Consider the following 24,824-nt stretch of genomic DNA (forward strand, 5'->3'; position numbering starts at 1 on the left):
TATTGAAAAGCATTTAAAAGCAGTGCATTTATTAAAATAGCCAGTAGGTGGAGCTGTCCGCTTGTGTTGCAGCAAAGCCAAGCAAGCTGAAATTAATCAGTTTAACCAGACCTGAACTATCGAGCAGATTTCAAAAGAACAAGACCTTCCTGTCTATAAATTAGTCCAGATTGGAATGCATAGAAAGAACTGTTTGCAGAAAAATGCAAGTGAAGTCTGTGTTGTGTGATTATTTTATTAGGTTTATAATGCTGTTTAGCAAATGTTTTTGTTCAATTAAAGTAGTTTAATTATATATTCTGTGTTGTGTTATTATTGTATTAGGTTTATAATGCTGTCTAGCATTTAAAGTCTTCATTTCAAAGCTTTTAAAATAATGTATTTGGTGTTACTTATGACAATTTTGAGAGGGGCCTGGAACCTATCTCCCTCACTTCCCATTGACTTACATTATAAACTGGGTTTCAATTTACAACGGTTTCGATTTACAACCATTCCTTCTGGAACCTAACCCCGGCGTAAACTGAGGGCTACCTGTATTTTCTATTGTTTATGAATATTCAGTATTCGTTTAATTTAAAATAAAATGAATACCAAAAAGCACGACCAACCGGGAACATGTCTAGTTGGAAGCAACCCGCATTTTACATTTAAGTTTTCTATTCCAATTTTGTTTTGTTTTTTGCACAAATAAAAGTTGTTTACCCTAAGTCACTGGTTTTCCAACCTATCTTCAGGCCTCCCCAACAGGCCAGGTTTTCAGCATTACCTTGGATGAGAGCAGGTAAAATACCCATGTTTACTAATCAGCTGATTATTTCACCTGTGCTCCAGTTTAGATAGCCTCAAAATGTGGCCTGTTAGAAAGGCCTGAGGAAAGGTTTGAAAACCAGTGGTCTAAGTAGAATAAAAATAGTAAAAGATGAGTACTTGAGTAAAGTGTCATGTCAAGATGGGACATTAAATTCAAATTTTAATTCATCATAAAATGTTTAACTATGCATAATTAAAAACAAAAATATTTATATATGTACTTGCCCCCATATATATAGAACCCTGACATTCCTACATGCTGTAGAGTAATTGGTGGATTCCTGTAGGGGCCTGTTTATATCTGTTGCTATATGGCTACAGCAAACAAAGTAAGATAGGCAACATTACATTACAGACGCTTTTCAAATGGTGAATCAAATGTTTTTGAAACTTCTATTTTCTGATGCATAATTAAAAAATGACTTTAATGCCCCATCGTGTTGCATAAAATCTAATAAGCGCCAACTCCAATCTCCTCGCTGGACAGACCATTATTTTCAGTTTACCAAAGAGATTTTTAAACTCTGTAATAAGGGCAACACCTTTTGAATCTGTCTATTACTTGGAGAGACGGTGGCATTTAATACTTTAGATATACTATTAATCAAACTATACTTCCTATACAAGGCCAAATAGCTAATGCTTAAAGGACCAGTACACTCAAGGATGTTAGTTATGTAACACCAGTAGCACAGTTTAACCAAGTATAGTAGGTAAATAAGCATAATTATTAGAATAATAAAACTTTTTTTTTTTTAACTTATTTCCTTTTTTCCTATTCGTGGAGAGTTGCAATCTAGGAACACCCAGGTAAAAGGGCTGGGTTACACAGCTCTATTACCGCGCCTCATGACCAATCAGCATTCGCTATTTAAAAATATGCAAAAATCATGCTCCTTTAATGTCAACCTCAGAGAGTGCACACGTGAATACAGAGGTTTGTTTAGTAGTGCTAGTGACTTTGCTATGCAACTGTCAGCTGCTGGGGATAGGACAGTGACTCATGTGCATAGAGTAACATAGGGTCTGATGGAGCTGACCCTATCAGACTTAATGTTATCCCATGCACATGATTGACTAAAGCTCCACTGTGCAGTGAGTGATTGGGCTGTACAGCTTAACACAGGGTCGGAAGGAGCTGGAGAGGCTGGGGGCACCAGTGATTATCGTTCCTTATACCTGTGGTGCACCTTCCTGCCCTGAGTCACTGTCCTTTGTGCGCTTTTTTATACTAGAGCAGCCTGCCCAATGTGTAGTGCGATTGGCATGCACCAGTATGGAGAAAAAAAAATCTACTCCCCCGCTGAACACGGACACGCAATTGCAGTGACGTCATCCTGGGGGCTGGATCATGCGCCCTGCACAGAAGGGACCCTGCTTGAGTGGCCGCACGGCCAGAAAATATCAAAATGGGTAATGTTAGCAGCCCAAAAAAGCAAAAATATTTTATTCAGTTACAAAACAAATTCTAAAACAAGCAACACAGACCTAGGTTTACTTTAGCTTGATAAATGCAATCAAATTATTTCTTAAAGTGAAAGTAAATCCTAGCATTGTACAAACGCTAGGATTGACTATTGAAACAAATAAAGGGGACTTTCATTCATGAAGTATAAGATACTTCATGTAGAAAGCTCCTTTATTTGTTTCAACCGATCCCTGGCTAAAAATTTTTTTTGCTAAGAGGTGACGTTTTCACCTCTTAGCCAATAGCCTGCGGTAAATCCATCTCCCATGGCTATTGGCTAAGAGGTGAAAACGTTACCTCTTAGCAAAAAAAATTTTTAGCCGTGGGCTGCTGTAGCAGCTAAAAACAATGATCGATTGAAACAAATAAACGAGCTTTCTACATGAAGTATCTTATACTTCATGAATGAAAGTCCCCTTTATTTGTTTCAATAGTCAATCCTAGTGTTTGTACAACGCTAGGATTGACTTTAACTTTAATTTGGGTAAACTGTCCCTTTATTAGGCTTTGTACTGCAAAAATGTATCCCTTTTAATGTGTTTCCAATGATCAACTGTACCTGCTGGAGTATGGTACATTGTTTACAAATATATCTTTTACCTTTATTTTAGCTGTTTTTGCCTGTTAGAACTACCACCTATAATATTTTCAGTAATTTAGTTCTGGCTATAGAAAAGTTATATAAAAAAGAAGCAGCAGCAAAAATCAATATCCCAGTGGGTGATGGGAGAGAGTCCAGCCCATTTGAAAGAGTCTTCCTGCAGATGCTTTGAAGTCAATTAAAGGACCAGTATATACAGTAGATTTGAATAATCAACAAACGCATGATAAAAAGACAATGCAATAGCACTTAGGGGCAAATTTAACAATGTGCGAGTGGACATGATCGACTGTAGTGGAACATGCCCGCCGCACATTGATAAATGCCAACAGCATACGCTGTCTGCATTTATAATTGCACAAGCATTTCTTGTGAAATGCTTGTGCAATGCCGCCCCCTGCACATTCGAGGCCAATCGGCTGCTAGCAGGGGGTGTCAATCATTACGATCGTACCTTTAGAGGTGGTGGGCAAGTTAAGGAGCAGCGGTCTTATGACCGCTGCTTCTTAACTCCTGATTCCGGCGAGCCTGAAGGCTCGCACGGAATTAGAAGCATTCGGCCTTGATAAATCGGCCCCTTCATTTTTTTGCTTCAAATTAGTAGTAGATTTTTTTCTGACAAGTTTCAAAGTTATGTCTATTTCCACTTGTATCATGTGACAGCCATCAGCCAATCACAAATGTATATATGTATATTCTGTAAATTCTTGCACATGCTCAGTAGAAGCTGGTGACTCAAAAAGTGTAAACATAAAAAGACTGTGCACATTTTGTTAATAGAAGTATATTGGAACATTTATTAAAATTGCTGCTTTATCTGAATCATGAAAGTTTAATTTTGACTTGTGTCCCTTTAACTCTGAGCTGCTATCCTGAGTTCATTGTCTCCTTAAGCTAGGAGGCAAAATAAATGTCATTAACAGAACTTCCAACTTTCCTGTGAGATTTTTACAGTTTTGGATCTCTGCCCACATAACTCCATCCATGACACATCCAACCCGGCTCATGTAACACCTTCAATCCTACCCCTGGCAGTAATGGGCCCACCAACATAACACCTACAGCCCAACACACGTCTTCCTAACACAGGGAGGCCTCCAAGTCCAGAAGGCAGCCATGAAAACATTGGACAGTATGCATTATTTTGGTTTGCGGATTCATAAGGTACATGTGCTTTTGTACAACACCAGAGAAGTAAAGTGCCGCTACCTTTATTGTCTCGTATAGCACTATTAGTTCAGATTTGCTAATTGAAAATTAATACTGATTTTAAAAATACAGAATAATTCACTTGGTGCAAATTGGATTCGTACATGTCTGATTTCTCAAATTTGTAAACTCCAAGCAGAGAAACACCAATTTCTCACGCTTGCCTCTTAGTTCTGGTAATTTAGACAAAACTTCAGTCATAACAGTAGCCATATCATGTAATGTTATCTGTAATGGCCGCCCAGATGTACTAGGCGCCATAATATCACGCACCTCCCGGGCGGGAGATGCAGGTACTGCCGCGTGAGGCGAGTTAGTCGGCATAACTCTCCCCTCGCAGTTTGGTGAAATTTGTTCACATTGTACAGATTGACTTTTATTTAAAGTAGCATCAATACAGTTAGTACATAAATTTCTATTGGGCTCCACCTTGGCATTGGAACAAATGACACAGATATCTTCCTCTGAGTCAGACATGTTTAACACACTAGCAATAACTTGCAACCTGGTTATAATCTTTTTTAGCAAAAACGTACTGTGCCTCAAAGAGGTACTTAAACGATTAAATGACAGTTGAGATAATGAACTGAAAAACAGTTATAGCATCAACTTTAAAATAACACAACTTTTAGCAAAGGTTTGTTCCCATTAGTAAATAACAATAACTAAATTTGACATAAAATTTACAGAGTAACGTTTTTATTCACAGTCAATATAAAATTCTCACAGCTCTGCTGAGAGAATGTACCTCCCTTCAAAGAAGTTTGAAGACCCCTGAGATCTGTCAGAGATGAACCGGATCATGCAGGAAATATAATGGTAGCTGACTGGAAATTTTTTTTTTTTTTGATGCGTAGCAAAGAGCGCCAAAAACGGCCCCTCCCTCTCACACACAGCAGTGAAGAGAAACGAAACTGTCACAATTTAAAGCAAACAACTGCCAAGTGGAAAATAATGCCCAAACATTTATTCACTCAGTACCTCAGCAATGTAAACGATTCTACATTCCAGCAAAAACGTTTAACATGATAATACTTATTAAAAGGATTAGTGACCTTTAACAGAGTAGTTCCGGTGAAATACCATTCCCAGAATACTGAAGTGTATACATACATGTCATTATAACGGTATAGCAGGATTTTCTCATCAATTCCATTCAGAAAATAAAAACTGCTACATACCTCAATGCAGATTCGTCTGCCCGCTGTCCCCTGATCTGAAGCTTTTACCTCCCTCAGATGGCCGAGAACAGCAATATGATCTTAACTACTCCGGTTAAAATCATAGTAAAAAACTCTGGTAGATTCTTCCTCAAAGTCTGCCAGAGAAGTAATAACACGCTCCGGTGCTATTGTAAAATAACAAACTTTTGATTGAAGTCATAAAAACTAAGTATAATCACCATAGTCCTCTCACACATCCTATCTAGTCGTTGGGTGCAAGAGAATGACTGGGACTGACGTAGAGGGGGGGAGCTATATACAGCTCTGCTGGGTGAATCCTCTTGCATTTCCTGTTGGGGAGGAGTTATATCCCAGAAGTAATGATGACCCGTGGACTGATCACACATAACAGAAGAAATGTGGGTTTTATGTCCCTTTAATGATGCTTTAAACCAATTTGACACTTCAGTTTTTGCATTTGCCAGACCAGTGTAATTTAGTAAATTCTTGTGTTCTTTGCTATGGTTATTTACATAATGCCATCTAATAATTTTAAGTTGTAGACATAACAAGACATATCTTAGACATTCCCAGAGCATGGATTTAATTCATCTAGTTATTTGAAGTAGGTCAGAAGAGCAAAACTGAAGACCAGACATGTATTTCCCCTTCCCCCAACAAAAAAATATTGTATTTTCAATGTCTAAAGCAGTATTTTTTGTGGTTTGTACCTGATTTTTTTACTGGAAATGTGACTCTCATAACATATGAGGTTGGAATTTCCTCTGCAACAAGTAAGAAATCTGAGGACCACTCTAGCAGGGAATCTTCTTGAATGTGTCCTAGTGGTAGAAAATTATTGATAATTGGAGATTGGCAAAGAAGAAAACATTTGCAATGCCAATATATAATTGCAAAGGGCAAAAAATGCAACAAAAAATGTGAAAATAACATACAAATATTATTTTAATTTCTGTTTTAACATAAAAAAAAAGTTTTCAGTTGTAAATTACTTCACCAGTTTATAATGGTTTTAAACACTGCGGCCTTTAGTATTTGTGTACAAAATGACAAATATTAGAGAAGAAAGGGGGTAGTTATCATCGTGTCAACTTTCCTGCCTTTGCCGGCCCAATACGCCCGCCTAAGCTCGCCTACCATCGCCGCCGCGGACCTGAAAAAATACGCCTAAGTTATCAATAAATCTGTCAAAAAGCCGCGCACCAAGTACGGGGCGATGAGCAGCGGACTGTGATAGTTATCACACATCCGATCTCGCTGCTCTTCGGCTTTTTCACAGCTTTATTGCTAGCCTGTCACTAAGCACCCACACTATACTATACTGTTCTACCCCCTATACCGGCGCCCCCGGAGCCCCCCGCAACTCAATAAAGTTACTAACCCCTAAACCGCCGCTCCTAGACCCCGCCGCAACTCTTATAAATGTATTAACCCCTAAACCGCCTCTTCCGGAGCCCACCGCGACACTTATAAATTTATTAACCCCTAACCCGCCGCTCCCGGACACCGCCGCAACCTACATTATACCTAGAAACCCCTATCATGCCCCCCCTATACCGTCGCCCTCTATAATAAAGTTATTAACCTCTATCCTGCTGATCCCGCACCTCGCCGCAACTAAATAAATAGTTTAACCCCTAAACCGCCGCTCCCGGACCCTGCCGCAACCTATATTAAACCTATTAACCCCTAATCTGCCCCCCTTACACCGTCGCCACCTATAATACATTTATTAACCCCTATCCTATTTTCAAACCTATCCTCAGGCCTCCCCAACAGGCCAGGTTTTCTGGATTACCTTGGATGAGAGCCGGTAAAATAACCATGGTTACTAATCAGCTGATTGTTTCACCTGTGGTCGAATTCAGATATCCTCAAAATGAGGCCCGTTAGGGAGGTCTGAGGACAGGTTTGAAAACCAGTGTTTTAAACAGTATGTTGTATTTTCTTTTTTCTCCGTTTGTTTTGTAATGTTTGTAAAACATTTTTTGTGATTCCGGTGTATTTGACATTAGTTAAAGGTCGGGAGATAGTAGTGGTTCTATTGATTTCAATGGAGCTGATCTCACCACTCGCTGCTCCGAAGAGGGGCATTTACAAATCTTTTTAAATCTTCTTTTCAGTAAGATATTATCTTGGCCAATGGCTCACCAGATGTTTTTAAATAGATCTCGTTAATGCATTGCTGGTCTGAAGCTGACTTTTGTTATGGGCTAGATTATGAGTGGGGCGCTATTAAGTGCTTTCGCTCACATACTAACTGCACTAGAAGTAAACATTTTGAGTGCGTTGGGTAAAAGTAATCACTTGTGTAAAATTCTAACCTTGACTTTTTGCGCGCATCAAGTTAGTATGAGAGCGATAACTTTTTACTTTCTACTAATATGAGTGCAACCTGACTTGCGTAAAAAATTTACTTCTAGGGCAGTTAGCTCGAGAGCGAAAGCAGCGGGCACCCCATATTGTAACTTAGGTTTCTTTTTCTGCTCAAGCCAATTAGGGACCGTTATAAATTGCTTACTAGAGTGTGCAACCTATAACTGTACAGAATACAGCCGTATCTGCACTTCTACTTTTAACAGAAATTTGGCAAGCCCGCAATATTCAAAATTAAATTACAGTAAAAGAGAACAAAATAAATAAAGAAAGTATATTGCAAAGTGGTTTTGCTATATACAATTAAAGATTTTATTTTAATTTTTCTAAGAGTTTAATGTCCCTTTTAGTACTAGTAACCTGCAAATGTATGTGTTTACCCCCTGCTGGGGGCTAGAGGGTCACTAATGCTACAATTACATGCTCCAATAAATTAGAGGATGCCATTTTTTCACTATAATAGGCTTTAGCCCATTTGCTGTGGTTAAAGGGACACTGAATTCAGATAGAGCATGCAATTTTAAGCAACTTTCTAATTTACTCCTAGTATCAATTTTTCTTCATTCTCTTGCTATCTTTATTTAAAAAGCAAGAAAGTAAGTTTAGAAGCCGGCCCATTTTTGTTCACAACCTGGGTTGTCCTTGCTGATTGGTGGATAAATGCTGTCCAGAGTTATGAACCAAAAATTGGCTGGCTCCTTAGCTTAGATGCCTTCTTTTTCAAATAAAGATAGCAAGATAATTACATGCTCTACCTGAATCACAAAAAAAAACAATTGGGTTCAGTGTCCCTTTAAACACACAGTGGTGAATCACAATCCTTTAAAAAAAAGTATCTAATTACTAATCTACAAAAATACCAATTTCTAAAGGATTGTGATCGACCCTATAGTTATTGGCAAGAAATGGTGAAATAATAAAATGCTCTAACACATTATCTCCCTTTTACTCATGTACTTTTAAGGTAAATGTTTTTCAGAAAGAGAGCAAAGTTTTGAGCTGGAAATTTGGTGGTTTTATGCTTCATTTGGTTTAATAGATAACAAGTGTGTCTTGAAATGTTGATCATGATTTCTAGAAGGCGAAGCTAAATGATCACAAGAAAAAGTCTTTCAAATTAAATGACATAATGTTATTCATAAGATGTAATGCAAGTTTGTTTGAGGTCAAGAGTTTGCTCTGGGATTTTCCAGTTTCTGACAGTGATGATGTACAGTCTGACTTCTCATTGACTTCTACACTACTGTAACTCAAATTATTTTAAACTCTTAAATTGGATGGCAGCTGTAAAGGTACAATGTACTCAAGCAAGCAGCTGATAAGAGTTTATTGTGTTCAAACCAGCTGCAGGAACATACTTTAAAATGGGCTGGGCTCTCTGTCTCACACCCCATCTTGGAAAATGGATTTCTACTGATGCCTCAAGTTTACTGTGCTACAGTCAAAATTGCTGTATTGCAAATGACAAAACAGAGGTAAAAAGCTGTTTGTAAACAAATTAACACACCTCAGCAGGTAAAATGAATTATAGGGAACCCACTGAAGTGAGGGTTTTTAGAGATCGGGCTAGGCCCCTTAGTTCCAGTCATGGGTCATCTGAATGCTACAGGATACAAAAACTATTTAGACCATCTGGTGCTTCCAACTTTTTGGCAACAGTTTGGGGAAGGCCCTTTCCTGATCCAGCATGGCTGTGTCACTGTGCACAAAGCCTGGTTAGATTAGTCTGGTGTGATGGAACTTAAGTGACCTGCTCAGTGCCCTGATCTCAACCCCATTGAACACCTTTAGGATAAACTGGATTGCTGAGCCAGACCTATAAGTCCAACATCAATGCCTGATTTCAAAACTGCTCTTTTGGCTCAATTGGCACAAATTCCAACAAACACAAATCGCAATCTTGTGGAACGCCTTCCAAGAAGAGTGGCAACGGTTATTGCCACAAACGAAGGACTAACTCCCTATTAATGCCCATATCGTTTTGGAACTAAATGTCCAACAAGCTCATATAGGTGTGACGGTTAGGTGTCCACATACTTTGACCATATTGTGCTCTTTTTTCAAATATATTCTCAAAAACTGCAGTCGTTAGGTGCATTTAATTAGATTTATGATCTTGTTATAATAATATATATACAGGGAGTGCAGAATTATTAGGCAAATTAGTATTTTGACCACATCATCCTCTTTATGCATGTTGTCTTACTCCAAGCTGTATAGGCTCGAAAGCCTACTACCAATTAAGCATATTAGGTGATGTGCATCTCTGTAATGAGAAGGGGTGTGGTCTAATGACATCAACACCCTATATCAGGTGTGCATAATTATTAGGCAACTTCCTTTCCTTTGGCAAAATGGGTCAAAAGAAGGACTTGACAGGCTCAGAAAAGTCAAAAATAGTGAGATATCTTGCAGAGGGATGCAGCACTCTTAAAATTGCAAAGCTTCTGAAACGTGATCATCGAACAATCAAGCGTTTCATTCAAAATAGTCAACAGGGTCGCAAGAAGCGTGTGGAAAAACCAAGGTGCAAAATAACTGCCCATGAACTGAGAAAAGTCAAGCGTGCAGCTGCCAAGATGCCACTTGCCACCAGTTTGGCCATATTTCAGAGCTGCAACATCACTGGAGTGCCCAAAAGCACAAGGTGTGCAATACTCAGAGACATGGCCAAGGTAAGAAAGGCTGAAAGACGACCACCACTGAACAAGACACACAAGCTGAAACGTCAAGACTGGGCCAAGAAATATCTCAAGACTGATAAAGGTTTTATGGACTGATGAAATGAGAGTGAGTCTTGATGGGCCAGATGGATGGGCCCGTGGCTGTATTGGTAAAGGGCAGAGAGCTCCAGTCCGACTCAGACGCCAGCAAGGTGGAGGTGGAGTACTGGTTTGGGCTGGTATCATCAAAGATGAGCTTGTGGGGCCTTTTCGGGTTGAGGATGGAGTCAAGCTCAACTCCCAGTCCTACTGCCAGTTTCTGGAAGACACCTTCTTCAAGCAGTGGTACAGGAAGAAGTCTGCATCCTTCAAGAAAAACATGATTTTCATGCAGGACAATGCTCCATCACACGCGTCCAAGTACTCCACAGCGTGGCTGGCAAGAAAGGGTATAAAAGAAGAAAATCTAATGACATGGCCTCCTTGTTCACCTGATCTGATCCCCATTGAGAACCTGTGGTCCATCATCAAATGTGAGATTTACAAGGAGGGAAAACAGTACACCTCTCTGAACAGTGTCTGGGAGGCTGTGGTTGCTACTGCACGCAATGTTGATGGTGAACAGATCAAAACACTGACAGAATCCATGGATGGCAGGCTTTTGAGTGTCCTTGCAAAGAAAGGTGGCTATATTGGTCACTGATTTGTTTTTGTTTTGTTTTTGAATGTCAGAAATGTATGTTTGTGAATGTTGAGATGTTATATTGGTTTCACTGGTAAAAATAAATAATTGAAATGGGTATATATTTGTTTTTTGTTAAGTTGCCTAATAATTATGCACAGTAATAGTCACCTGCACACATAGATATCCCCCTAAAATAGCTAAAACTAAAAACAAACTAAAAACTTTTTCCAAAAATATTCAGCTTTGATATTAATGAGTTTTTTGGGTTCATTGAGAACATGGTTGTTGTTCAATAATAAAATTAATCCTCAAAAATACAACTTGCCTAATAATTCTGCACTCCCTGTATATAATAATGTTTCAAAATGATTTCACCAAACCCCAAATAGAAACTTTCATGATAGCAATATACACTCTAAATTATAAGCATTCAGGACCTCAGAAACATACAAGAGTTCTGCTTTTCTAACATATTTAGCAGTTCACCCACCAAAAATTTGGAGATCAAAATAAATATATATCCATTAAACTCGTAAATTGTATTTCAGAAATATTAAAATGATTGCAGACACGTCCTCTGGAACTTGTAAGCTTTTACTACTACCTGTATGACCACCACTGTTTTGAAGCAACATGAATTTAGCCTATTTCCATACTTATTCCCCCGTATGACCACCACTGCTTTGAAGCAACATGAATTTAGCCTATTTCCATACTTATTCCATCACCAGCAGTGATCTCTCTAAGGCTAGATTTTGTGAGCGACCCAGCAGTGAAACAGTTAATTAGTGAACCACCCCCTGCAGTTAGCAAGCACTACACAATGCAGACAGCAAGGTATGGTTACCTTATTAACTGTTTCACTGCTGGGCCGCTTACAAAATCTGTCCTTAGAGAGAACACTACCCATCACCCATATTATATTTATTTGCATAATTAACACATGCATAATAAAATGGAAATGCAATAGAACTAACTCTGAATCCCAAATGTGATGAAGATTTTTTATGACAAATTTAAAAATTTATTTTTATTTGCCTTCCCAATGTATCATGTGACAGCCATCAGCCAATCACAGACTCATATATTTACATACTGCGCACATGCTCAGTATGAGGCTGGTGTCTCAGAAAATGTGCATATAAAAAGACTGCACACAATTTGATAAATTAAGTAAATTGGTAAGTTTTTTTAATTGCATGTTCTATATTAAAATCATGCAGGTTTAATTTTGATTCTGTCTCTTAAGAAAGTGTAAACAAAGAATCTTATGAATCAGGGTATTACTGTTCTCATGTTCTGATATAGTGGTCCATTTATCATTGTGCCGACAGACATGATCCGCTATAGCGAACCATGTCCGCCGTACATCGATAAATAGCATACGCTGTCGGCATTTATCATTGCACCAGCAGTTCTTTTGAACTGCTGGTGCAATACCGCCCCCTGCAGATTTGCAACCAATCGGCCGCTAGCAGGGGGTGTCAACCAACCCAATCGTATTCAATAGGATTGATTTCTCTCCGCCACCTCAGAACAGATGGACAGGTTATGGAGCAGCGGTCATACAACTTATATCCTTTTGTTGTATCAGATAGACAACCTTTAGTCAGATTACAAATAGTCTGAGATATTGAATATTTTGATCTTGGGACATTGTTGACAAATGTTTCGACTAATGTGTTGTTGTTATTTCTTTCCAACAGAATTGTAAATAGCCCTGTATAATGTTATCCGGCTCTTACGGCTTCCTTTGGCACTCACAGTGCAGATGGGCGTGACCGTAGGACCCGGTGTCTGATGTCTGATTGTGAGTATTGTTGATTCCGGTTGCCATCACTACCCCCAGTTCTGCGCAGAGGCGCAGGGGGAACGCTGTGGACACTTCCGGCATAGAATCTTGGTGGAGGGTAAGGTAATATAAGTCAGCAATGTTTGTATATATTTTATTGGTCTGAGGACGGGGCTAACTACCCCGAAACGTCACTGGTGGATTAAATACATCATTTATTAAGACCCGGCGAGTGCGTCTCTTTTTCTTATATACATGTATATATATATGTATATATATATATATATATATATATATATATATATATTATTTATAGATATATATTGTATATAGATAGAGAGATAGATAGATAGATAGATAGATAGATAGATAGATAGATAGATAGATAGATAGATAGATGATAGATAGATAAGCATACAGTAGGACAAAAAAGTATTTAGTCAGCACAATTGGTGGCTGACTAAATACTTGTTTGCCCCACTGTATATAGTTATAGATAAATACATATATATTATATTGGAATATATATTTAAAAATACTTAGAACATAATCACCTATGTAAAGAACATTGGAATGTGAAATATTTACATTAAATACATAGTTAAAACTTTTATTACATAGAAATATTGCATAAATATGATTTTCCAGCTAATTGAATGCAAAGGGCTCCAATGCACTTGTATATATTTCTATTTATGTATGCATATGCATTTATATATTAATATATATATATATATTAAATGGTATTTAATATTAAATGTTTTATTTTAAACATAAACATATATTTTCATATATATATTTATGTTTGAAATAATAAACACAGCGAGCAACAATAAAACCCTTTTAAGATACATACAATACTTTAAAGAATATGGAATGTACATAACTATGCATATCATTTGAACATTAACCCCTAATACTAACTGTCACGATCTGCCGCTTCCAACCATGCCGCTGCAGCTCTCGGATCTGTTTTCCTGCTTGCTGTGTCATGTTGCATAGCAACGTGATGCAGTCTCTCTGTGCCATCCCATTCTGATGATGTCAGACAGGTCATTCAATTCCCAGCATCTCAGATCCTCACTGCCCATTTGTTGGATTCATCTGTTTCCTGGGTACATTCTATTCTATGTTATCTTGTGCCTGCCTGAATTATAACTTGACCTCTGCTTTTCCTGACAGCTCTTTTGGATTAGCCTGTGCCTGCCTGAACTGTAACTTGACCTCTGTTTTGCCTGACAACTCTTTTGGCTTAACCTTTGCATGCCTTAACTATAACTTGAATCCCGGCTTTGCCTGACAACTCTTTTGGATTAACCCGTGCCTGCAAGAACTTTAACTTGACCTCTGCTTTGCCTGACAGTTCTTTTGGATGCTGACTTCATTTTCGGAACAGTCCTGTGCTGTTTACCACTCCCTCTTCAAAGATCACTTTTCTTATCTCTCTGATGAAAGGAAAAGCCCAGGCCTGGGTATCTCCAGTGTTGGAAAAGGATGACCCAATTCTCCATAATGTGGATTCTTTTATTTTCATATTATCTTCCATTTTTGACAAACCTTGGAGATCCGCTGTTGTTGAGGCTTGTTTGCTAGACCTTCATCAAGGAACTCTTTCTATAGCACAATATGCCATCGAGTTTCGTACTCTGGCTGCTGAGACCTCATGGAATCAGGGAGCTCTAAGAGCAGAATTTCGTAAGGGAAAACCTGATTAACCTCTGCATCAGACTTGACACCAGGTATAGTGAACAACAACAAGAAAGGGACAGAAACCGATAACCTATGTCCAGGACATAGAACCTATGGAAGTTGGTACTATTAAATTGACAGAGACTGAATGCCTTAGAAGACGGACTCGTGGTCTGTGTTTTTATTGTGGCTTAAAAGGTCATTTGTTGAGAGAATGTCCTACTAGACCAGTAAAAGCCAGGGATTAACTCGTGTTCGAGTTAAGCCATTTAGAACTCCCTTCCCTCAATAATAAACTCTTTGTACCTGTAACCATCCATCTGGGAAATCACAAAATTCATTCCCAATGCCTTATTGATTCAGGAGCAGGCAGTGTTTTCATTAATTCCTCATTTGCACCATCCCAAGGTATACCTCTACATTCCAAAGAAGTTCATTCTGTCAAAGTTTCTACTATCAGCGGTGATCCGTTGAGCTCTGGACTTAGTATGATGTGATATCAGCTCCTCAATTTCCCATAAACCTGGGTCTTCCATAGTTTCAGTTACACAACTCAGCATTCTCTTGGACTTAAGGTGAACTTTCTTCCTGGGCTCCACTTGTCTCGACCACTGCCTACAATGTCCTACCAAACCACCTGTTACCATAGTCGCTGCATTAGACATACCTGAATCATTGCCAGTACCTTACCAGGGATACCTAGATGTGTTTTCGAAGAAGGAGGCTGAGTGCCTTCCCCCTCATCGGGCCTTCAATTGTCCTATAGACCTTCTTCCTGGGGCACCATTTTCCCAGTGGAAAGACCTACCCTCTGTCTAAACCAGAAAATCTCGCTTTGGAGGAATACATCAAGGACAATCTGACTAGACGTTTCATAGGTCCCTCTTCTTCCCAGTTGGGGCTGGATTCTTTCTTGTGGAAAAGAAGTATGGCGGCCTTCGTCCCTGTATAGACTGTAGGAGTTTGAACAAGATAACGGTCAAAAACAGTTATTACTTTCCGCTTAATCCGGAGCTTTTTACTTATCTTCAAGGTGCTACTATATTCACCAAATTAAACCTGTGGGTGCATATAATCTCATCAGAATACACAAAGGAGACAAATGGAAGACAGCTTTTAATACTCAATTTGGACATTACGAATATCTGGTCATGCCATTGAGGTTCTGCAACAGCCCCCCCCCCCCCCCAGTATTCCAACATTTCGTGAACTAAATATTTTGTGACTACTTAAACAATTTTGTTATCATCCATCTGGATGACATCCTCATCTTCTCCCAGTCTCTTCAGGATCACATATCACATGTCAAAATGGTTCTTCAATGGCTCAGAGATAATCACCTGTTCGCCAAAATAGAGAAATGCTCTTTTCATCAGGATTCCGTCCCCTTCTTGGGTTACATAATTTCCAAGTCTGGTTTTGAAATGGATCCCACTAAACTATCAGCTATTATCGAATGGCCCAGGCCAACCTCCCTTAAGCACTCCAAAAGTTCCTCGGTTTTGATAATTACTATCGGAAGTTTATAAAAGGTTTTGCCACTATTTCATCACCTCTTACTTTCTTAACCAAGAAGGGACAGAACTGTAAAAACTGGCCTGCTGAATCTATTGAGGTATTTGACACTCTCAAAACAGCATTCTCTTCTGCTCCTATCCTACGACATCCCGATCCTGACCTCCAATTTATCTTGGAGGTTGATGCTTCCTCTGTAGCCACAGGAGCAGTTCTTTCTCAACGTAACCCTGAATCTGGTAAGATCCATCCTGTGGGTTTCTTCTCTAAAAGATTCAATCCATCTGAGTTAAATTACAATGTAGGAGGATTGTCTGAATCAATTAGAAGTAGCTCTGAGGAAATTACTCCCATACAGCATCCCACCGATTCAAATTTTTTTATAAAACAATTAACAGATATATGTATGCCCCAATTTACACAGATTAGAGAAGGGTTAGACGTATTGTCCACTGAAGTAAAAACTTTTCAAAATCGTATCACTGAAGTTGAGCAAAGAGTCTCAGATGTGGAGGATAGGGTGAATATGCAAGAATTTGATATAACTGAATTAAAAAACATTATGTGGCATTAAAAGCAAAAATGGAAGATCTTGAAAATCGTTCTAGATGAAATAATTTAAGATTAATTGGTATCCCAGAGGGATTTATGAATGAAGATCTAATGCAATTTTACCACACATTACTTACTTAAATTAATAGGCCTCCCATCTGAGACAAACACTATTCTGATTGAAAGAATACACAGAATAGGAGTCATCAGAAACAATGTACAAGGGAATTCTTTCCCTAGACCAGTGATAATGAAATGCTTGAACTACCAAGACAATGTTACAATTTTGAGGACATATAAAAGTGTAGTAAATACACCACTCATTGAAGGAAAAAAAAAATATGTCTTCCAAGATTTTTCCAATGACACAGTAAATAAGAGGAGGATGTTGACTCCTATCTGCACTCAGCTTATTAAGTAACACCACCATTATTTACCCTGCCAAACTAAAGATCGGGGACGAAATTCAAATGTTTGATAACCCAATCTCAGACCAATAATTTGTAACTAATAAAAAGATACAGATCTAATTAAAACTATTAAATGGTAAAACTATTATAACTGACATTAATGATGTCTTGTATTGTATTGTATTGTGTTTTTAACTTTTTTTTGTTTCCTTTATTCATTCTGGGTTTCCCTCTCCCCCCAACTTTTTCTTTCTTTCTCTCTCTCTCTCTTCTCTCTCTTCTCCCCTTCTCCCCTCTCTGTCTCTTTTTCTTGCCTAGTAAAAATATTGATATGCTTATATTATCTTTTGCTTATTAACCTAAAATGAGTTAAAAAATCATTTTGTGGAATATAGGTGGCGTAACATCCCCCATTTAAAGGAAAGCAGTTTTAAAGCAATGATATAGCATTTTTACAGGAGACTCATCTTTCCAAATCTGAAAAATTAAAGTCTGGTTGGATAGGGGAAATATTTTTACCCAATGTAAAAAAAGAAAAAAGGGAGTAGCTATCTTGTTTAAAAAAGCATACATTTTTTCTTTAATTTCGCAAGAGATAGATAAAGATGAAAGGTACATTATTCTTCAGATTAGAATATTTAAACAAATATTTTCATTATGCAATGTTTATGGTCCTAATAATAATACCGTTTGACAAATTTCAGAATAGAATATTTACAAACTTGCAGGTAGATTACAAGTTATGCACGTTAGAGTGTTTTTAACAAACGCAAGACAAGTTGTGTTATTTAACCCTCCATAGCGCTACCATTACAAGTTTTGAAACAGCCGGCTTGTGCATGCGATATGGTTGCGTTGAGCTCCATACCGCACAAAATACAAGCTCTGTTTTGACGTGCTCGTGCACGCTTTACCCATAGACATCAATGGGGAGAGTGGGTTAGAAAAAAAACTAACACCTGCGATCGCGGAATGAAAAGGTCCGTAACACAGCCCCATTGATGTCCACGTGGAAAAAAGTAAAGTTTAAACCTAAAACCCTAGCATAAACCCCCTGTCTAAACACCCCTAATCTGCCGCCCCCGACATCGCTGACACCTACATAATGTTATTAACCCCTAATCTGCCGCTCCCGATATCGCCGACACCAAAATAAATCTATTAACCCCTAATCTGCCGCTTCCAATATTTCTGCCACTATACTAAAGTTATTAACCCCTATTCCCCTGCACCACAACATCGCCCACACTATAATAAATCTATTAACCCCTATTCCGCCACTCCCCGACATCGCCACCACTAAATAAAGCTATTAACCCCTAAACCTCTGGCCTCCCACATCACTACCACTAAATAAACCTATTAACCCCTAAACCGCCAGCCCCCCACATCGCAACAACCTAAATTAAACTATTAACCCCTAAACCTAACCCTAAACCTAATCCTAACACCCCCTAACTTTAACATAATTAAAATAGAGCTAAATTAAAGTTACAATTATTAACTAAATACATACTTACCTGTGAAATAAAACCTAAGATAGCTACAATCAAAATAATAGTTGTATTGTAACTAGCTTAGATTTTAATTTTATTTCACAGGTAAGTTTTAATTTATTTTAACTAGGTAGACTAGTTAGTAAATAGTTATTAACTATTTACTAACAACCTAGTCAAAATAAATACAAACACCTGTGAAAAAAAATAAAACCTTAGATGCCTTACACTAAAATCTAAAATGACATAAAAATAAAAAACACTAAAATTACAAAAATAAAAAAACTGCCATTACAAAAAATAACAAATTAAATTATCCAAAACAATAAAAAGTATTCTTATTCTAATACTCTGTTTAAAAAAAAAAAACACCCCAAAATAAAAACCCTAATCTATAATAAAATACCAAGGGCCCTTAAAAGAACCTTTTGTAGGGCATTGCCCTAAAGATAACAGCTCTTTTCCTACAAAAGAAAAACAAACACCCCCTAACAGTATACAAACTCCCACCCCCAAAACCCACAAAATAAAAATCTAAACCTAATCTACCCATTGCCCTGAAAAGGTCATTTGTATGGGCATTGCCCTTAAAAGGGCATTCAGCTCTTTTTCCTGCCCTTAAAAGGGCATTCAGCTCTTTTATGAAATGCCCAACCCCTAATCTAAAAATAAACACCCACCCCAAAATGAAAAAAAAAACATTACACAAAATAACAAACAAATTATCTAAAATATTAAAAATTATTCCTATTCTAATACCCATTTAAAAAAAAAAAAAACACCCCAAAATAAAAGAAACCTAATCTAGAATAAACTACCAATAGCCCTTAAGAGGGCCATATGTAGGGCATTGCTCTAAAGATATCAGCTCTTTTTCTAAAAAACATATGAAGACCCACTAACATTACAAACCCCCCCCCCCCCAATCCACAAAATAAAAAAAAACTATCTAAAAAACATAATCTACCCATTGCCCTGAAAAGGGCATTTGTATGTACATTGCCCTGAAAAGGGCATTCAGCTCTTTTGCTGCCCTTAAAAGGACATTCAGCCCACCCTAATCTAAAATAAAACCCACCCCAAAAAAGCTTAAAAAAACACTAACCCCTCTTTAGGTACTCACAGTTGTTGAAATTCTGCTTGAACGATCTTCATCCTGGTGGCTCCATCTTCATCCAGGCGGCTCCATCTTCATCCATTGCGGGACCGGCATCTTCTTCATCCCTGTGGAGCGGTCTATTGCGCGGAGGTGGAGGTCCAGGCAAAGGTCTAAGGCGGAGGTCCAGGCGGAAGTCCATCAATCCAACGTGGAGGTCCTCTTCATGCGATTGTCTGCCGCTCACTGAGGATTCAAATGCAAGGTACCCCTTTTATACTGGGGGTACCATTGTATTCCTATTGGCTGAACAATTTAAATCAGCCAATAGGAATTGGAGCTGCATAAATCCTATTGGCTGTTAAAATCAGCCAATAGGATTTAAGCAGCTCTCATTCCTATTCGCTTATTTGAATCAGCCAATAGGAATGAGAGCTGCTTAAATCCTATTGGCTGATTTGAACAGCCAATAGGATTTAAGCAGCTCTCATTCCTATTGGCTGATTCAAATTTTTCAGCCAATAGGAATGCAATGATACCCCCAGTATAAAAGGGGTACCTTGCACTTGAATTCTCAGTGTGCGGCGGACAATCGCATGTAGAGGACCTCCATGTCGGATCGATGGACCTCCGCCTTGACCGCTCCGCCTCCGCAGGGATGAAGAAGATGCCAGTCCCGCGATAGATGAAGATGGAGTCGCCTGAATGAAGATGGAGCCGCTGGGATGAAGATCGTTCAAGCCGGACTTCAGCAACTGTGAGTACCTAAAGAGGGGTTAGTGTTAGGTTTTTTTTAAGGTTTTTTTGGGGTGGATTTTTTTTTTTAGATTAGGGCTAATTGGCAATCTTAAAAGAGCTGAATGCCCTTTTAAGGGCAGCAAAAGAGCTGAATACCCTTTTAAGGGCAATGACCATACAAATGCCCTTTTCAGCGCAATGGGCAGATTAGGTTTTGTTAGTTAGGTTTTTTTATTTTGTGGGTTTGGGGGGGTTGTAATGTTGGGGGGTGTTTGTTTTTATTTTGTAGCAAAAGAACTGATTTATTTAGGGCATTGCCCTACAAGAGGCTCTTTTAAGGGCTATTGGTAGTTTATTATAGATTACGGATTTTTTTTATTTTGGGGTGTTTTTTTTTGTTTTTTTGTTTTTAAAAAGGGGTATTAGAAAGAATAGGAATAATTTTTATAATTTTTGATAATTCGTTTGTTATTTTTTGTAATGTGTTTTTATTATTTTTGAGGTGTTTTTATTATTTTTGGGGTGTTTTTTTTCCGATTAGGGTTAATGGGTACTGAAGAGCTGAATCCTCTTTTAAGGTGCAGTAAAAGAGCTGAATGCCCTTTTAATGGCAATGCCCATACAAATGCCCTTTTCAGGTAAGTGGGTAGATTAGGTTTTTTTATACTGTTTCTTTTATTTTGTGGGTTTGGGGGGTGGGGGTTTGTAATGTTAGGGGGGGTTTGTTTTTATTTTTTTAGCAAAAAAGCTGATTTCTTGAGGGCAATCCCCTACAAAAGGCCCTTGGTAGTTTATTATAGATTAGGGTTTTTTTTATTTTGGGGTGTTTTTTTTTTTAAATAGGGTATTAGTATAGGAATATTTTTTATTGTTTTGGATAATTTTGTTTGTTATTTTTTGTAATGGTAGTATTTTTTTTTTGTAATGTTAGGTTTTAGTGTAAGGCAGCTTAGGTTTTACTTTTATTTCACAGGTAAGTTTGTATCTTTTTTAACTAGATAGCTAGTAAATAGTGATGTTGCGAATAGTTCGCCGGCGAATAGTTCCCGGCGAACATAGCATGTTCGCCTTCGCCCCGGCGGACGAACATATGCGATGTTCAATCTGCCCCCTATTCGTCATCATTGAGTAATACTTTGACCCTGTACCTCACAGTCAGCAGGCACATTCCAGCCAATCAGCAGCAGACCCTCCCTCCCAGACCCTACTACCTCCTGGACAGCATCCATTTTAGATTCATTCGGAAGCTGCATTGCTAGTGAGAGGAGGGACAGTGTAGCTGCTGCTGATTGAATAGGGAAATCTATAGCTAGGCTAGTGTTCACTGTAAGGACAGCACCCCAAAAAGCCCTTTTTAGGGCTAGAACACCTGCTTTTTTTTTTCCCTTTGTAATCTAATTGCAGTTGCCTGCCTGCCAGCGTGTGTGTCAGGCTCACAGCGTATACTGTGCCCACTTGCACAGTGCAACCACTCATATCTGGTGTAACAGTAGTGTAGATTTAAAAAAAAAAAACACTTTTTTGACTGTGTTAAATAATAGCAGTCAGTTTCCTTCACACGTGTGCGTTTCAGTGCCTGCCTGCCAGGGCACAGTGTCACCGCAGTGCAACTCATATGTGGTGTAACAGTAGTGTAGATTTAAAAAAAAAAACACTTTTTTGACTGTGGTAAATAATAGCAGTCAGTTTCCTTCACACGTGTGCGTTTTAGTGCCTGCCTGCCAGGGCACAGTGTCACCCCAGTGCAACTCATATGTGGTGTAACATAACAGTAGTGTAGATTTAAAAAAAACAACACTTTTTTTGACTGTGTTAAATAATAGCAGTCAGTTTCCTTCACACGTGTGCGTTTCAGTGCCTGCCTGCCAGGGCACAGTGTCACCCCAGTGCAACTCATATATGGTGTAACAGTAGTGTAGATTTAAAAAAACAAAACACTTTTTTGACTGTGTTAAATAATAGCAGTCAGTTTCCTTCACACGTGTGCGTTTCAGTGCCTGCCTGCCAGGGCACAGTGTCACCCCAGTGCAACTCATATGTGGTGTAACAGTAGTGTAGATTTAAAAAAAAAAACACTTTTTTGACTGTGTTAAATAATAGCAGTCAGTTTCCTTCACACGTGTGCGTTTCAGTGCCTGCCTGCCAGGGCACAGTGTCACCCCAGTGCAACTCATATGTGGTGTAACAGTAGTGTAGATTTAAAAAAAACAACACATTTTTGACTGTGTTAAATAATAGCAGTCAGTTTCCTTCACACATGTGCGTTTCAGTGCCTGCCAGGGCACAGTGTCACCCCAGTGCAACTCATATGTGGTGTAACAGTAGTGTAGATTTAAAAAAACAACACTTTTTTGACTGTGTTAAATAATAGCAGTCAGTTTCCTTCACACGTGTGCGTTTAAGTGCCTGCCTGCCAGGGCACAGTGTCACCCCAGTGCAACTCATATGTGGTGTAACAATAGTGTAGATTTAAAAAAAACAAAAAAAAAACTTTTTTGACTGTGTTAAATAATAGCAGTCAGTTTCCTTCACACATGTGCGTTTAACTGCCTGCCTGCCAAGGCACAGTGTCACCCCAGTGCAACTCATATGTGATGTAACAGTAGTGTACATTTAAAAAAAAAAAAACACTTTTTTGACTGTGTTAAATAATAGCAGTCAGTTTCCTTCACACGTGTGCGTTTTAGTGCCTGCCTGCCAGGGCACAGTGTCATCCCAGTGCCACTCATATCTGGTGTAACAGTAGTGTACATTAAAAAAAAAAACTAGAAATTTGACTGTGAAATAATAGCAGTCAGTTTCCTTCACGCGTGTGCGTTTCAGGGCCTGCCAGGGCACAGTGTCACACCAGTGCAACTCATATCTGGTGTAACAGTAGTGTACATTTAAAAAAAAAAAATACAATTTTGACTGTAATAGATTGAATAGCAGTTAGTTGTCTGCAAGCGTGTGTGTCAGGCATACAGCGTCTACTCTGCCAACTTCTGCCAGTGCACAGTGCCACTCATATCTGTTGTCACAGTAGCTTGCATGCATAGTACCACTAATCAAAAAAAAAATGACAGGCAGAGGCAGGCCACCCCACAGGGGCAGTCGTGGTCGTGGTGCTGTGATTCCCTTTGGCCCTAGAATAATGCCCAGTGTTCAGAGGCCACGTACCCTGAAATCGAACAGTTCTGAGGACATAGTTGACTGGCTAACACAGGACACCCAATCTTCAACAGCTTCCGCTCGGAACCTTGACGCACCATCCTCCTCCAGCTTAGCTTCAGGCACCTCTCAAGTTACCACTCGCCCGCCTCCCGCCACCACCAACACTAACACCACAGCCGCTTCACTTGATCTGTCAGAGGAGTTATTTACACATCAGTTGGAAGAAATGAGCGATAGTGATGCACAACCATTATTGACAGAGGATGTAGATAACAGGGATATGTCTCAGTCAGGCAGCATTACACACATGGACGTACAGTGTGATGATGATGATGTTGTACCCGCTGCTGCTTCCTTTGCTGAGTTGTCAGATACAAGTGAAGCGGTTGATGATGACGATGCGTCCGTGGATGTCACGTGGGTGCCCGCTAGAAGAGAAGAAGAAGAGGGGGAAAGTTCAGATGGGGAGACAGAGAGGAGGAGGAGACGAGTTGGAAGGAGGGGGAGGTCGTCACAAGGAGCTAGTGGCACAGTCAGACAGCATGCATCGGCACCCGGGGTCAGCCAGACAGCACGCCAATCAACGCATGCTGTTGCCACCACCAGAATGCCATCATTGCAGAGCTCAGCAGTGTGGCATTTTTTTTGTGTGTCTGCCTCTGACAACAGCGATGCCATTTGCAACCTGTGCCAAAATAAACTGAGTCATGGGAAGTCCAACACCCACCTAGGTACAACTGCTTTGCGAAGGCACATGATCGCACATCACAAACGCCTATGGGATCAACACATGAGTACAAGCAGCACACAAACTCAAAGCCGCCATCCTCCTCCTGGTCCAGCATTTTCAGCCACGTCAACCACTGCTGTCCTCCTTGCCCCCTCTCAACCATCCACCACTCCGTGTCTCGCCTTGAGCAGTTCCTGCTCATCTGCCCACAGTCAGGTGTCTGTCAAGGACATGTTTGAGCGTAAGAAGCCAATGTCACAAAGTCACCCCCTTGCCCGGCATCTGACAGCTGGCTTGACTGAACTCTTAGCCCGCCAGCTTTTACCATACAAGCTGGTGGAGTCTGAGGCATTCAAAAAATTTGTAATATTGGGACACCGCAGTGGAAGGTACCCGGCCGAAATTTCTTTGCACAAAAGGCAATCCCCAACCTGTACTCGATTGTGCAAAAGGAAGTAATGGCATGTCTGGCACACAGTGTTGGGGCAAGGGTCCATCTGACCACTGATACCTGGTCTGCAAAGCATGGTCAGGGCAGGTATATCACCTACACTGCGCATTGGGTAAACCTGGGGACGGCTGCCAAGCATGGAATGCGTGGCTCTGCAGAGGAGTTGGTGACACCGCCACGACTTGCAGGCAGGCCTGCTGCCA

The sequence above is a fragment of the Bombina bombina genome, chromosome 9 (assembly GCF_027579735.1).
Source record: "Bombina bombina isolate aBomBom1 chromosome 9, aBomBom1.pri, whole genome shotgun sequence".
Taxonomy (NCBI): Eukaryota; Metazoa; Chordata; class Amphibia; order Anura; family Bombinatoridae; genus Bombina; species Bombina bombina.